This window comes from Rana temporaria, chromosome 1, assembly GCF_905171775.1.
Source record: "Rana temporaria chromosome 1, aRanTem1.1, whole genome shotgun sequence".
Taxonomy (NCBI): Eukaryota; Metazoa; Chordata; class Amphibia; order Anura; family Ranidae; genus Rana; species Rana temporaria.
Window position 1 is genome coordinate 83,186,615 of NC_053489.1, and position 14,010 is coordinate 83,200,624.

Sequence of the window (14,010 nt, forward strand, 5' to 3'; positions counted from 1 at the left end):
TCTGCATACTATTTGATGCAATGGAGGACAGGTGAAACACCAGGAGTCTAAAAGACCCATAATGTCTCATTAAAGGGAAACTGCAATAACCAAATGCATTTTTGGGAAATTTAGAGTGTGCAGCATGTCACTGGAGAATTTAGGTTACCAAAGTTTGTCGCTGTTTCACGAGTGCACACAATTTTAAAGCTTGACATGTTGTTATCTATCAGCTCGGCTCAACCTCACATATTGCATTTGCGTGCCTTTAACTTTAGTAAGTTAATGTATTTATAACTGAAAGCTGCACTTGATAAACCGTTGCTATCAATCTAACCAATCAAGAGCCGAGACAACCATTGGGGAGGTGTCAGAAGTTTTTTCACCTTAATGCATATGATGCATTAGGGTGAAAAAACATCAGGGTTTACAACACCTTTAAGTAATCTTTGGGCCTAAAACATGTACTGTATGTAAAAATGGCTCTGGCAGGGAAAGGGTTAATCTATCATTAGGTATTATAGCTATACAAAAATCTGACAATCTTACAAAAATAAACCAAATATTGTATTGCTTTTTTTTGCCCTTTAAATATCGCATCCCTGTGCTGCACTACTTTGCCTTCCCTTCTTCCTGTGTGTGTGTAAGCACTGCAAGTATCTAGCAAAAACTAGTCCCATCTGTCTTTTCCCCTGCCAAATCAACTGCATGTGCATTCCCATTTGTTTACTATTACAGCAATGTTCTCAATATGGTTATGTTCCCACTGTTACGCTGAAGCCCCTGGCTGGTGCTGTGTGGGCATTTTCTCAATGCTTTTACATGTCGGCGCTGCATGTGTCATCATATAATGCTGTAGTCCATGTCAGGAGTGAGCACAGGAGGTTGGAATTTAAAGGAATTTGCATTTATGTAGTGTTTGAAAATATTTTTACGGATATGTTGTCCAATGCTGCTGCTTTTGAGACCACGCACCCGCACTCATGCGACTGTCTTATTGGGACATAAATGGCACTGCCTGCATGGGAATGCATAAAACACCTGGGAATCCTTGTGCAGACAAACACAGCCCTCACACAAGCATATGGTATAGTACGCATGTGTGAAAGAGGCCTTAAGGCCTTAAGGATAAAATCTCGTACACACTGACTTTTGTCCGAAGGGCGTTGGCCAAGAACTTGTCTTGCATACAAATGGCACACAATTGTCGGCCAACAAACATGAACGTAGTTACGTACGATGTGTTTTTTCAGCTTTTTAGCACCACCCTTTAGGCACCTTCTGCTAATGTTGTGTTTGGTGAGCATTGCTTCCGAGCATGCGTGTTTGTACTTTTAACTTTGGGGTCACTGTGTGTCCACCCATCTCTTCCTATGTACATCAATATATATCCCCTTCCTCCTCTCTGTGACGGTGTCAGGCAGGCCATGCAACGTGCATGATACACGCATACATGTTTAAAATCATTCCCTGACAGGCCAGTTCAGAAATTTTGATAGATCCAATAATGACCTGCCAACCATAAAATAATTCAAACAAAGCTAAGTCGTTTCTGGCAGGTTCCTGTGTATGTCAAAAAACAACAAACACAAATTACCAGCTCACTTACCAGCCAGCCTGCAACAAACTGAATTAACCCTGTTTAATAACTCACATTAAAACCAAAGAGTTTAGTTTACTTACATTTGAAAATACATGCATAAGCTGCAGCATCTCCCCAGTGTACTGCAGTCCTTACTTTATAATTTTCTGAGTCTCCTGAGTTGGAGCACATATACTGCATAATAATGGATAGATTAAAGGGGTTGTAAAGGTTCATTTTTATTTTCTAAATAGGTATGCCTGGAGGGAGCCCACCGCTCCTTAAATGCATAGGGACGCACTTGATATGAATGTGCTCCATGATCCTTGCTGCAAAGGCCAGTTATAGGTTGGGGTGCTTGCCATTTGTTTGTATGGTCATGGCAAAGTTCATTGTTAAGTTCCCTGCAGCAACTGTGTGAGTCTCTATTCTTCATGTCACCAGCACAAAATAGCTAGAATTTGAAAACGGTCAGGAAGCAACTCATATCTTGGTCTCCGTTTGATCTTCAACTTCCATGATGCTGCACATGTGATCATTTATGACACCAGACATTGGATGGTTTGGTTGAGAGCATATCCAATGTGACAGTTACATTCGAAAATGTAACTGATAACAAATGCTTAAATAAATCAGTCAATTATAATCAATGAAGCAAAAGCAGCCCTCTTTTGGTGCAATAAACGCCATAGTCCCAAACAGTTCAAACGTTGTTGCACCCTATGACAGGTGAGTCCAATAATGAACTTTCTCCGCTGAGTGTCTTTTTGAGGGTTAAACACGTGTATAGACCAGGGCCGTCTTTACCGCAGGGCAAAAGGGGAAGCTGCCCAGGGCCCTGTCAATCTTTAGGGGCCCAATTTAAGCAGAGCTGCCCCTTAAGCCGCGGTCCGCCCGTCGCCTGACTGCACTTTCTGCGCACAGAAGCCGGCACCCGACCGGGCCTGGCATCGGCGCACTGTGCAGTCTCAGCTGCTGAATATTTTCTCCAGCAAGGAGTGAGGAGAGAGGAGTGGGCGGGGCCTTGAGCTCCACTGACGCTCTAACCCCGCCCCTTGCTGTGAATGGTGTGTGCGCTACACGGCGGGAGGCCTCGGGGAGGTAGGAGTCGGACTGCGCAGTGGAGCCGACAGCAGAGTGCTCCTGTGAGTGAGGTAGCTCAGGCAGCCACTGATCAGAGCGAGCTGAGCTGGCCAGGACCGGACAAGGTAGGTCTTTCTCCTCCCTAGGCTCCTGTCCTGCTCCCCATATAGGTAGTTAATCCAGACAGTTAGTTAGTACATCCTGACCAGTCCAGGCTGTGGCTGTGTCCAGAAGGATTTATTTGCATGGCCTGGGCCACCACCAGACACTGCTTGATGGGCCTACTTTAGGCCTGATTCACATGTATGCAGGGGTTGGGGGCCACATTTTCAAAGGCACAGCATCCTATTCATTTGAATGGGCTGCTATGCCTGCGTTTCCCACAAAAAAAAGGTGCATGCAGCATTTTAAAATTTCAGTGGCCTTGAAATCCATCCTGCTTTTGCACCATGCAACATACCTGCAGTTCCTTCACTGGCAAGCGTGCTGCATTTTTAGGTATGTGGGCCATGCATTTAAAAACACAGTGCATTTGCGTTAACTGTGTCATGCAAACGCACTGTGTTTTTAAATGCATGGGAGCGGTAGCAAGAAAATGTTTGCCCAGGGTCCAATCCATATTAAAGACGGCCCTGGTATAGACACGCAAAGCCTTCACCACATTGTGTGGGACTGCTCTCCTTCAAAATTTGCACTCACCAGATTCCAAAATATGCATGCCTTTGGGTATTATCTTTGTCATCATAGAATCACTCTGGATTGGGATATCGAAGTGTGAAACCAAATGGATTTATTTACCGGCACACTTTGTCCTATGGGGATGAATGTTGAATAATATCAGAATTTCTTTAATAGCAATTATTGAGAATAATTATTAAATAATATTAATGATTATTAGAATATTCCTTTTTTATAAATATACATTTAAGGAGTCAAATCATGTAATTTGAAATAGTTTTTAATATTTCCTTTAGGTAGGTTGTTTATGTGGTACTTGTATAGTTATGATTCATTAAGGCCATTTGTATATATGTATTTGATGATGTTTATGCTTAGTGATATGGCAAAACAGCAATGTACAGACTGAGTTTGGTCCGATGTAATGGTGAATTATAACTTATCGGCCCATCTAGCTTTAATTAAGTAGCGATCTTGGTGTCCATACAGGACTTGACTCATATATCAGTAGTGCTGGAATTTAAACTGTGTGAGCTTCTGTGTGTGCAACAGCATCTAGATACCCTTAATTTGCTCGATCCTTTTCAATCGGGTTTCCGTCCCGGTCACGGGACAGAAACAGCACTGCTCAAAATATGGGACGATGTTCTCGAGGCCGCAGACGAAGGAGAATCTTGTCTTCTGGTACTGTTGGACCTAAGTGCAGCTTTTGACACGGTAGACCACAAACTACTACTGACTTGGCTAGCTGAAGTAGCCAGAGTCGCAGAATGTGATCTATCCTGGTTCTCCTCCTTTTTGGAAAACAGATCACAAATAGTGAAATTGGCACCTTTCACTTCTGAAAAACGCACGATGTCATGCGGAGTCCCCCAGGGATCCCCTCTGTCTTATCTCCACCCTCTCTTTGAAATCATCAGTAGCCAAAAGCTACTGTACCACTCTTATGCAGATGATACACAACTGTACTTTCGCATCTCCAACAAAAAGGATCATCATCTCAGTCTAGAGAAATCCCTCTCTTTGATAGAAAACTGGATGACAAAGAGTTATCTTAAACTCAACGGATCGAAAACAGAACTTCTTCTGTTTCACACCAATCGAAAGAATCAACTCGCAATGACATGGACACCCCCGCCCATTCTGGGCCAAATCATCACCCCTAGCACCAAAGTCAAAATTCTCGAAGTCATCTTCGACACCTACATGACAATGGATGCACAAATAGGGTCAGTGGTCAGCGGATCTCACCATCTGCTGCGCCTAATACGCAGACTTATTCCATTTATTCCCAAAGAGGACATAGCAGTCGTGGTGGGAACAATTGTTAACTCCAGACTGGACTATGCAAATGCCCTCTACCTTGGACTCCCAAAGTACTAAATCACTTGTCTGCAAGTCGTTTAAAATATGGCTGCTAGACTGGTGACTGGGAAAAAACCATGGGAATCAATCTCACCTTCAGCCTAGGTTCACACTGCTGCGAATTCAAAATCGCGGTAAAATGCGATTTTGCCGCGATTTGCCGCGATTTCGGCCGCAATTTAATGTAAATCGCGGCCCGAAATCGCAAAAAGTAGTACAGGAACTACTTTTTGAAATCGCAGATGCGGCGTCGCACTGATTAGGACAGTGCCATTGCCGACAATTGCCGCCGAATTTGAGATGCGATTTGACATGTCAAATCGCATCTCAAATCGTTCCAAATCGTACCCAGTGTGAACCAGGGCTCACTGAGATCCCTTCATTGGTTACCTGTAAAAGACAGAATTACTTTTAAAGCACTCTGTCTGACGCATAAGTGTATTCGGGGAAATGCCCCCCAATATCTATGCGAAAAACTAAAAGCTCACAACTCCAATCGCGTTCTGCGATCCACCAATCAAAATCTACTCCAAATACCCAAAGCCAGATACAAGTCCAAGGGGGAACGAAGATTTGCGCTCCAGGGTCTCAGACTATGGAACGCTTTACCAACCAGCATTTGGTTGGAGGAGAATCACTTGACCTTTAGGAGAAAGATCAAAACCCATCTCTTTTGAGTTCAAAGGAGAAATGGACAAACGAGCGCCCAGAGGCGATTAAGTTTGCATGTGCAGCGCTATATACGTTTTTCACTCACTCACTGAGCTGTGATAACTGGCGAGACTTCTTGCTGTGAGAGCTGATGGGGTTCACACCTGAAGTGGTTATAATTATATGAAGCAGTGTCACATGGCCACGCCTATTGACAAAGACGGAATGACGAAACACGTCTGGACGGCTTGACAGTCTGCCAGCAGTTACAAACTTTACCCGGGAATCATCTTGGACAGGAGATCTAAGGATTGATGAGAGAGAGCGAGTAATGCTGACCAGTGAAATATACACATTTAATGCTTTACTTTGATTGATTGATTGTAAACACATTTTAAAAAGGGGGGTTTTATGGGAATAAAAAGCCATAACTTGATTACACTATGAGGTCCGTTTTCTTTGTTGCGACATACTGAGACTGGTGACGATCCCAATCCAGAGTGATTCTATAATGACAAAGATATGACCCAAAGGCGTACATATTTTGGAATCTAGTGAGTGGAAATTTTGAAGAGGAGCCGTCTCATGAGGTGTGGTGAAGGCTTTGCGTGTCTATACACCTGTTTAACCCTCAAAAGGACACTCAGTAGAGAAAGTTCATTATTAGACTCCCCTGTCATAGGGTGCAACAACGTTTGAACTCTTTGGAAATATGGGTCCGGATTCAGATACATTGGTGCATATTTCTGCCGGCGTAGCGCATCTCATATGCGCTACGCCGACGTAACACAGAGAGGCAAGCACAGTATTCACAAAGCACTTGCTCCCAACGTTGCGCCGGCGTAACGCAAAATCGTAGGCGTAAGCCGGCCTAATTCAAAGTAGGTGGAAGTGGGCGTGATCCATTTAAATGAAGCGTTACCCCAGGCAAATGATGGGCCGAACGAACGGCGCATGCGCCGTCCCGTGTACATATCCCAGCGCGCATGCTCAGAATCACGTTGAATATACTCCTTAAGATACGACGGCTCAATGCCTACGACGTGAACGTAACCTACGCCCAGCCCTATTCACGTACTACTACGTAAACAATGTAAAATATGACGGTCCATACCTTAACATGACTTACACCTGCTTTATGAGGCTTAACTTTACGCCGGACGTACGAATTACGTAAACCGTGTATATGAATGCCCCGGGCGCAAATACATTTGTGAATCGGCGTATCTCACTCATTTGCATATTTGCAATGAGGCGGCCAGCGTAAATCTGCGCCCAAGATACGCCGGCGTAGGAAAGTTATGTTGGTCGGAGGAAGCCTATTTTCAGGCGTATCTAGTTGTATGGGCACGGCGCATAGATTCGACGGCGCACATTTACACTTACGCGGCGTATCCCTAGATACGTTGGCGTAAGTGCTACGAGAATCTGCATATGAGTTATATTTTATTTTGATTAGAGCAGCTGCTTAAATTATAGTAAGTATATATATAAGTTATTTAATTTTCCATAAGCACTGGATTAGTGTTTTTTTCGCTTCTGGGTCCAATCGGAAATGTAACTGTTTTTGTAAACTGTTAAACCTATGGGTTTACTTTAGTTCAAGTATGGGAAAAACATCAATAATTTCACTGAGGTCAGTAAGGGTCTCTCTCAGGGATGTTGAAGGTAGAAGGAAAGGATTCATCTCTTGCACCACCCTGCTAGGCATGTGCACTGATCCAGTACGAATATAGTGCACTATGGACAAAAGTTAATGAATCCATCCAATTTCACATTACCCTCATCTTATCACTCTGAAGGCCAAACAGGGTCTCCCTTGGTCACCAATGTAACATATTAACTACAAGTTTGGGAAGTAACCTTTTTAAACCACTGCTTTTTGCACCACTGCTTCTAAAGAGCCCAGAAAATCTGTGCAAACACCAACTTTCTGAAAGTTGATATTTTAAATTATCTAAGCACCCCCGGCTCCTCTTCTCAAAACCGACCCCATTTGAGCGAATCATCCTCGAGGGCACTGCCCGAAGGGGTCTCATATCAGACATTTACCAAATCCTTAATGAATACCCCATACAAACCAAAGGTAAACATACTTATATGCTCCGATGGGAGAAGGAGCTGGGGGAGGTACTCTCGGAGGACGAGTGGGGGGCGGTTTGGAGGCAGGCGGCCAAGAGTTCAATCTGCACCCTTTATAAGGAAAATATGTATAAAGTGCTGTTCTTTTGGTACCTGACCCCGGACGTCCTCCATAGGATCTACCCCTCCACCTCTGACCGATGCTGGCGCTGTGGCCAAGCTAAGGGCACACTGTTCCATATCTACTGGACGTGTCCCCTGATTGTCCCATTCTGGACTCAAACGCAAGAGCTCCTATCTCGCCTCCTGGAGGCGCCCATACCCTTCTCCCCGAAGCTGTTCTTACTAGGCCTATCCCTCCCTCGCATAGCTAAACCCTACAAGAAACTGCTGAGACACATAACCACAGCTGCGAGGTGCTTGATAGCGCTTCATTGGAAGAAACCAACCCCCCCATCACAAGAAGCCCTCTATGCTAGGGTCAAAGATGTAGAACTCATGGAAAAAATGACGGCTAGGATCCAGGATAGGTTGGATGCCCATGATCTGGTCTGGGAGAGGTGGCACGTGGTGGAGGACCCGCCGTGAGTCGACAATAGGCCGCCAAGGTACGCTGCTCACCCTGACAATCTTGCCTGCCTCCCCCCCCCCCCCCGTCTCTCCTGTCCCTTCTCCTCTTTACCTTTTTCCTTCTCGCTTCCCTCCCCGCCCTGTCCCCCCCTCCTCACCCCATTCCCTCCTTACATCCACCCCCTCTCTTTCCCTATTTCTTCTTTTCTTTACTCTTTCTTTTAGATCTCCAATTGGGTTACATATCACCGATAGCAGACATAGAGATGGAGCCACTGTGTAAGCCCACCTAGCTGGAATTTTGTATCTCCTCTCATCTTCTGTACTTGAACTGCTGCTATACTCTGTACTGAAATTTTTTTGAAAAATAAAAAATAGTTATTTGAAAAAAAAAAAAATTATCTAAGCACACTGGCCCATATTCTCTCTAAAAATCCGCGGGCTGCGCTTAAAGGGGTTGTAAAGACAAAAACATTTTCCTCTTAAATTAAAGTCTGACAGTAGCTGATAAAGTAAAAAGTAATGTTTTGCATTATAACTAGTTTGATACCTGTTGAAATCGAGTTGTTTTATTCACCTCCAGCACTCCTGAATCGTTATTCTCACTGACTTCCTGGTTTGCGGTGCGCATTCATTCTTGCTACATCACGGCCTAATGGGAACTACAGTTCCCATTAAGCTTAGCCTCCATGCCTGTGAGGGATAAGAGAGCATCTTCACGCAGGGCTGTAGTCATAGGGAGGGGTGAGCACATTCTGCTTTCCACCATTCAAAACAGCTCAGATGCTGGTGGAAAGCAAGAAGAGGAGAGACAGGAAATGGCATTTTCAAACCTGGATTACTGTATTTTGGAGGTCAAAAGGAAAAACGAGGTAAGTGATATTTAAATGCTCTAGCTTACAGCAATCAATTGATCTAATAAAAAACGAACCTTTAGTGTTCCTTTAAGGCACTTACATTCCGCTGTCCCAACTTACAGGAGCAAGTGTTGTATTCCCCAAACACTTGCTCCGTAAGTTGGAACGGTGGAGTGTAAATGCCCCGGCGTAGCCTGGCGGATCTCCAAGGGGGTGGCTTGTATTCAAATTAAGCGCGCCCCCGATTCTAATGAACTGCGCATGCGCCAGGCTTCAAAAAGCCCAGTGCGCATGCTCCAGTTCTCGGCGGAAAACGCCAATGACGCCGACGTGTGCGTCATTGACGTAAAGTCGTATTCAAGAACGACTTACGGAAACGACGTACCGGACGAAAAAACACGACGCGGACCCGACGCCATCCGTAACATGGCCTACGTGGGACTTGCGGAAACTTACTCCTCATATAGCAGGAGTAAGTTTCCGCTTACGCAAACGACGTTAGCGACGGTTACGCGACGCAAACTCGTTTGGGAATCGGCATAGAAGGATCATTTGCATACGCAAATGAGTCCTTCACGTAAATGCCATCTAGCGGCGGCCGGCGTCATTACATTTAAGATCCGCCAGTGTAAGTGACTTACAGATGGCGGATCTTAAGTGTATCTATGCGAAAATGATTCTAAGAATCAGTCGCATAGATACACGGGCCAAAAAAGGGAGATACGATGGAGTATCCTGAGATACTCCATCGTAACTTCTATGAGAATATGGCCCACTGTCTCCAGCAGACCACTCAGACACCAACAGTGGAATCGTGGGAGGCAGTGGTTTTGCCATGCTGGGTTCTTTCTGGGGCTAAGGTGAAGTACTGGATTGGTGGATGAGCTTGGTGAAGGTGGTACAGACAGCTGCGCAGCCAAAAAAGACCTGAGGAGAGCATGACTGAAATCCAGCACTGGAATAGGCAAGGCTAACTTGCAAATGATGCTTTAGTTTTTTGTTTCTTTGCCTTGTGCAGTGTATTAGCTATTGTCACTTGTTTGAATGTACTGTATATTCAAATGTCTATGCAAACTTACTTGCCTTATTATTTTAGAAGAGTGCCTGATAAGCACGGAGGGAAGTCAGAACTATAAAGAATTAAAGCGTACCTAAGGAAATACAATTTAAAATCATATATTCTGTAGCACTACCCCCGGAGGAGCTGCTGTTTTTTTTTTTGGGTGGCACATTTACCTCGTGGCTCTCCGAATTCCTAAGGGTGTATGGTGCATATAGTAGTAGTAAAGGAATGTCCACAACAGGTGTCCTTTGCTGTGCTCTTTATTACCCAGCCGGGTAAAAACAATTAACTGGTGGTGAAAGGATAGTGTTGAAGGAAGAAGGAGAACAGCAAATTCAGGTGTAGTATTTGGAAACAGTCCTGCTCCCGTGGGCTTAGCGTACCCGGACAGGCCTCTCTCACTGACCTGGCAGCCGGAGTATTAATCAAACCTTTTTCTGGGAAAAGTCTCTGCCACAGACCCTCCTGGAATGGACTCAGGGAGAAACCTCTGCCACAGGCCCTCACTGATTACAATTACGGAGACAACCCTCCTTGAAGAATTGCGCCTGGATCTCCTTCCTATAGTTGCCCAGGCACCGACTGACAGGTGATCAATCCCTCAGTGTCCAGCCACCTTGATTCCCGGTGGTCCGTCGTAATCCTCTCGGATCGCCAGCCTCTCATTGGCTCTCTGCAGATGGACTCCCCACCGAACAGCCACACCGTTTGGGATCCTCAAGAACGGGAACCCAGTCGATCACTGGGTCCCCACCACTGCTCAAATGTTCCAGACCAACATGGTCCCGGAACCTGGAACATCGCGTGGCACGCACGGCCTGGCCAGGTAGGCCATAACGACGGGCGCCATGATGTGGTCACCCCAAAGGTGGGTGCCACACTGGAAGAAGACCCAAAACTAATGGTGCCTGCCCCATAAATACCCTCCCCCTGCATGCACAGCGAGGCTTAACCCTCCTGATTGGCTGCTGGGGAAAAGCACCCAAACCTTGACTCCACTGCTGCCATCTACTGCACTGGGGTGGGAAGAACACCCCAGTACAACAGAATGAGCCCACAGCACAGCCAGGCTGAGACAGAGACCCTGTTTTGAACATAACAATTTGGATCAGAGTCTACTAATACTCTGATCACCCTCTAAATTTCAAAAGCACCGGTACTTGGAAGTAACCAGGCGCTACAATTGATTTCTACATTGTATTTCAGTTATTTGAAGCCTACTCCTATTAACTATTTTTCAAAATGGTGGTCTTTAACCACTTAAGGACCCAGCCTCTTTCTGAGATTTGTTGTTTTTTTTATAGAAAATTACGTAGAACCCCCCAAACATACATTTTTTTCTAACACCATAGAGAATAAAATGGCGGTCGTTGCAATACTTTATGTCACACCTTATTTGCACAGCGGCCTTACAAGCGCACTTTTTTTGGAAGACAATACACTTTTTTGAATTAAAAAATAAGACAACAGTAAAGTAGCCTAAATTATTTTTTTTTACATTGTGAAAGATAATGTTACGCAGAGTAAATTGATATCCAACATGTCACGCTTCAAAATTGCGCCCGCTCGTGGAATGGTGACAAATTTTTACCCTTAACCACTTCCCGACGGCCGTACGACTATTGACGGCCGCAGGGTGGTTCTACTTCTCTGGGGCGCCGTCAATTGACGTCCGCCTCTTTCCGCGTTCCCCAGCGCGCGCTCCTGAGCGCGCAGCGGGGAACTTCTGTGCTGGCCGTGTCCCTTGGACACAGCCAATCACAGATCGCCGTGAATGGCCAATCGGAGTGGCCGTTTGCTAGGCGATCTGTGCGGCCAATGAGAGATGATCTCATATGTTTACATATGAGATCATTTCTCATTGCCGGCTCTCACAGACAGCGGTGCTGTCAAGGAGAGAGGAGACCGATCTGTGTCTCTTGTACATAGAGACACAGATCGGTCACTCCCCCCACACAGTTAGAACACATATATAGGACACACATTTAACCCCTTCCTCACCCCCTAGTGTTAACCCCTTCCCTGCCAGTCACATTTATACAGTAATTAGTGCATATTTATAGCACTGATTGCAGTATGAATGTGAATGGTGCCAAAAATGTGTCAAAAGTGTCCGATGTGTCCGCCATAATGTCGCAGTCGCAATAAAAATCGCAGATCGCCGGCATTACTAGTAAAAAAAAAAATTTGTAGGTGCTATAACTTTTGCGCAAACCAGTCGCTTATTTCGATATTTTTTTTTTTATACTAAAAATATGTAGAATACGTATCGGCCTAGACTGAGGATAAAAAAAAAAAAAAAATTGAACTATTTATTAAAGCAACAAGTAAAAAATGTTTTTTTTTTTCAAAATTGTCGCTCTATTTTTGTTTATAGCGCAAAAAATAAAAACCACAGAGGTGATCAAATACCACCAAAAGAAAGCTCTATTTGTGGGGAAAAAAGGACGTCAATTTTGTTTGGGAGCCACGTCGCACGACCGCGCAATTGTCCGTTAAAGCGACGCAGTGCCGAATCGCAAAAAGTCCTCTGGGCAGGAAGGGGGTTTAAGTGCCCAGTAAGGAAGTGGTTAAAAATCTCCACAGGTGATGTTTAATTTTTTCTTATAGATTGCATGTTTTGAGTTACAGAGGAGATCTAGGGCTAGAATTATTGTTCTCGTTCTACCGATCGCGGCGATACCTCACATGTGTTGTTTGAACACCGTTTTCATATGCAGGCACTGCTCGTTTGCTTCTGCACGCAAGCTTGGCGGGAGGGGGAGCGTTTAAAAATGTATTTATTTTTTCTTATATGTTTTTCTTATTTATTTTACCTTTTATTTTTATTTTTTACACTGTTCTTTTAAAAAAAATGGTGTCACTTTTATCCCTTTTACAAGGAATGTAAACATCCCGTGTAATAGAAAAAATCATGACAGGTCCCCCTAAATATGAGATCTGGGGTAAAAAATACCTCAGATCCCATATTTACACTAAAATACAATTAAAAAAAATTGTCATTTGAATAAAAAAAATATATATGGCCCTTTAAGAGCTATGGGCGGAAGTGACGTTTTGACGTACAGTAGCTTGCGCCATGCTATGGAGACGGGTGGGGGCCATCTTCCCCTCACTGATAACGGTGATCTTGCAGCGAATCAGCCACAGAGACCACCCTTATCGAAAACTGGAACACTGGCTGAAGAAGAGGATACCTGGGTTATGGCAGCGTGCGGCGGTCTGGAAGTGGTTAACGACCACACACCACACATATGTGTCACTGGGTGGCGATGTTCATGTACTGAGAGTGGGCTCACTGGCCTAATGTCGGTAGCCGGCAGGACCAACCTCCAACATGTGACCTCTTTGACAGTGGTCACATAATTACCAAGCCTTCCCACCCTCAGGAACAGTTTGAGCGTTCTAAACTGTTTAACCACTAGCCGACCAGTTCACTCAGATATACTGCGTCAGGTCGGCTCTCTTGCGCAAACCAACGTACCTGTACGGCAGTTCGCACAAGCGCAGTTACAGGAGGCTGTGGGAGCGTGTCCACGGGTTGGGCAGACTAGATGTCCGCCGGCGACCCTAGTACAGAGGCAAAACGGGGATCTGCCAGTGTAAACAAGCAGATCCCCATTTTGACAGGGGACATGATAGAGATCTACCGTTCCCAGTGATAGGGAACAATGATCTATGTCATGTCCCAGTGAGCCCATCCCCCCTACATTTAGAATACACCTAGGGAACGCACTTAACCCCTTGATCATCCCCCTGGTGTTAACCTCTTCCCTGCCAGTTTAATTTTTACATTGATCAGTGAATTCTTATAGCACCGATAAATGTATTAGTGTCATTGGTCCCCAAAAATTGGAATTTGGGGTTAGATTTGTCTGCCGCAATGTTGCAGATCGCCGCCATTACTAGTAAAAACAATAAAAAATATAAAAGTTCCAAAATCTATTCCATAGTTTGTAGATGCAATAACTTTTGCGATATATCGGCCTAAACTGATGAATAAATGTGTTCTTTTATATTCTTTTTTGGATACGTATTATAGCAATCTTTTCAAAATTTATACTTTTTGCTTGTTTATAGCGCAAAAAATTAAAACCGCA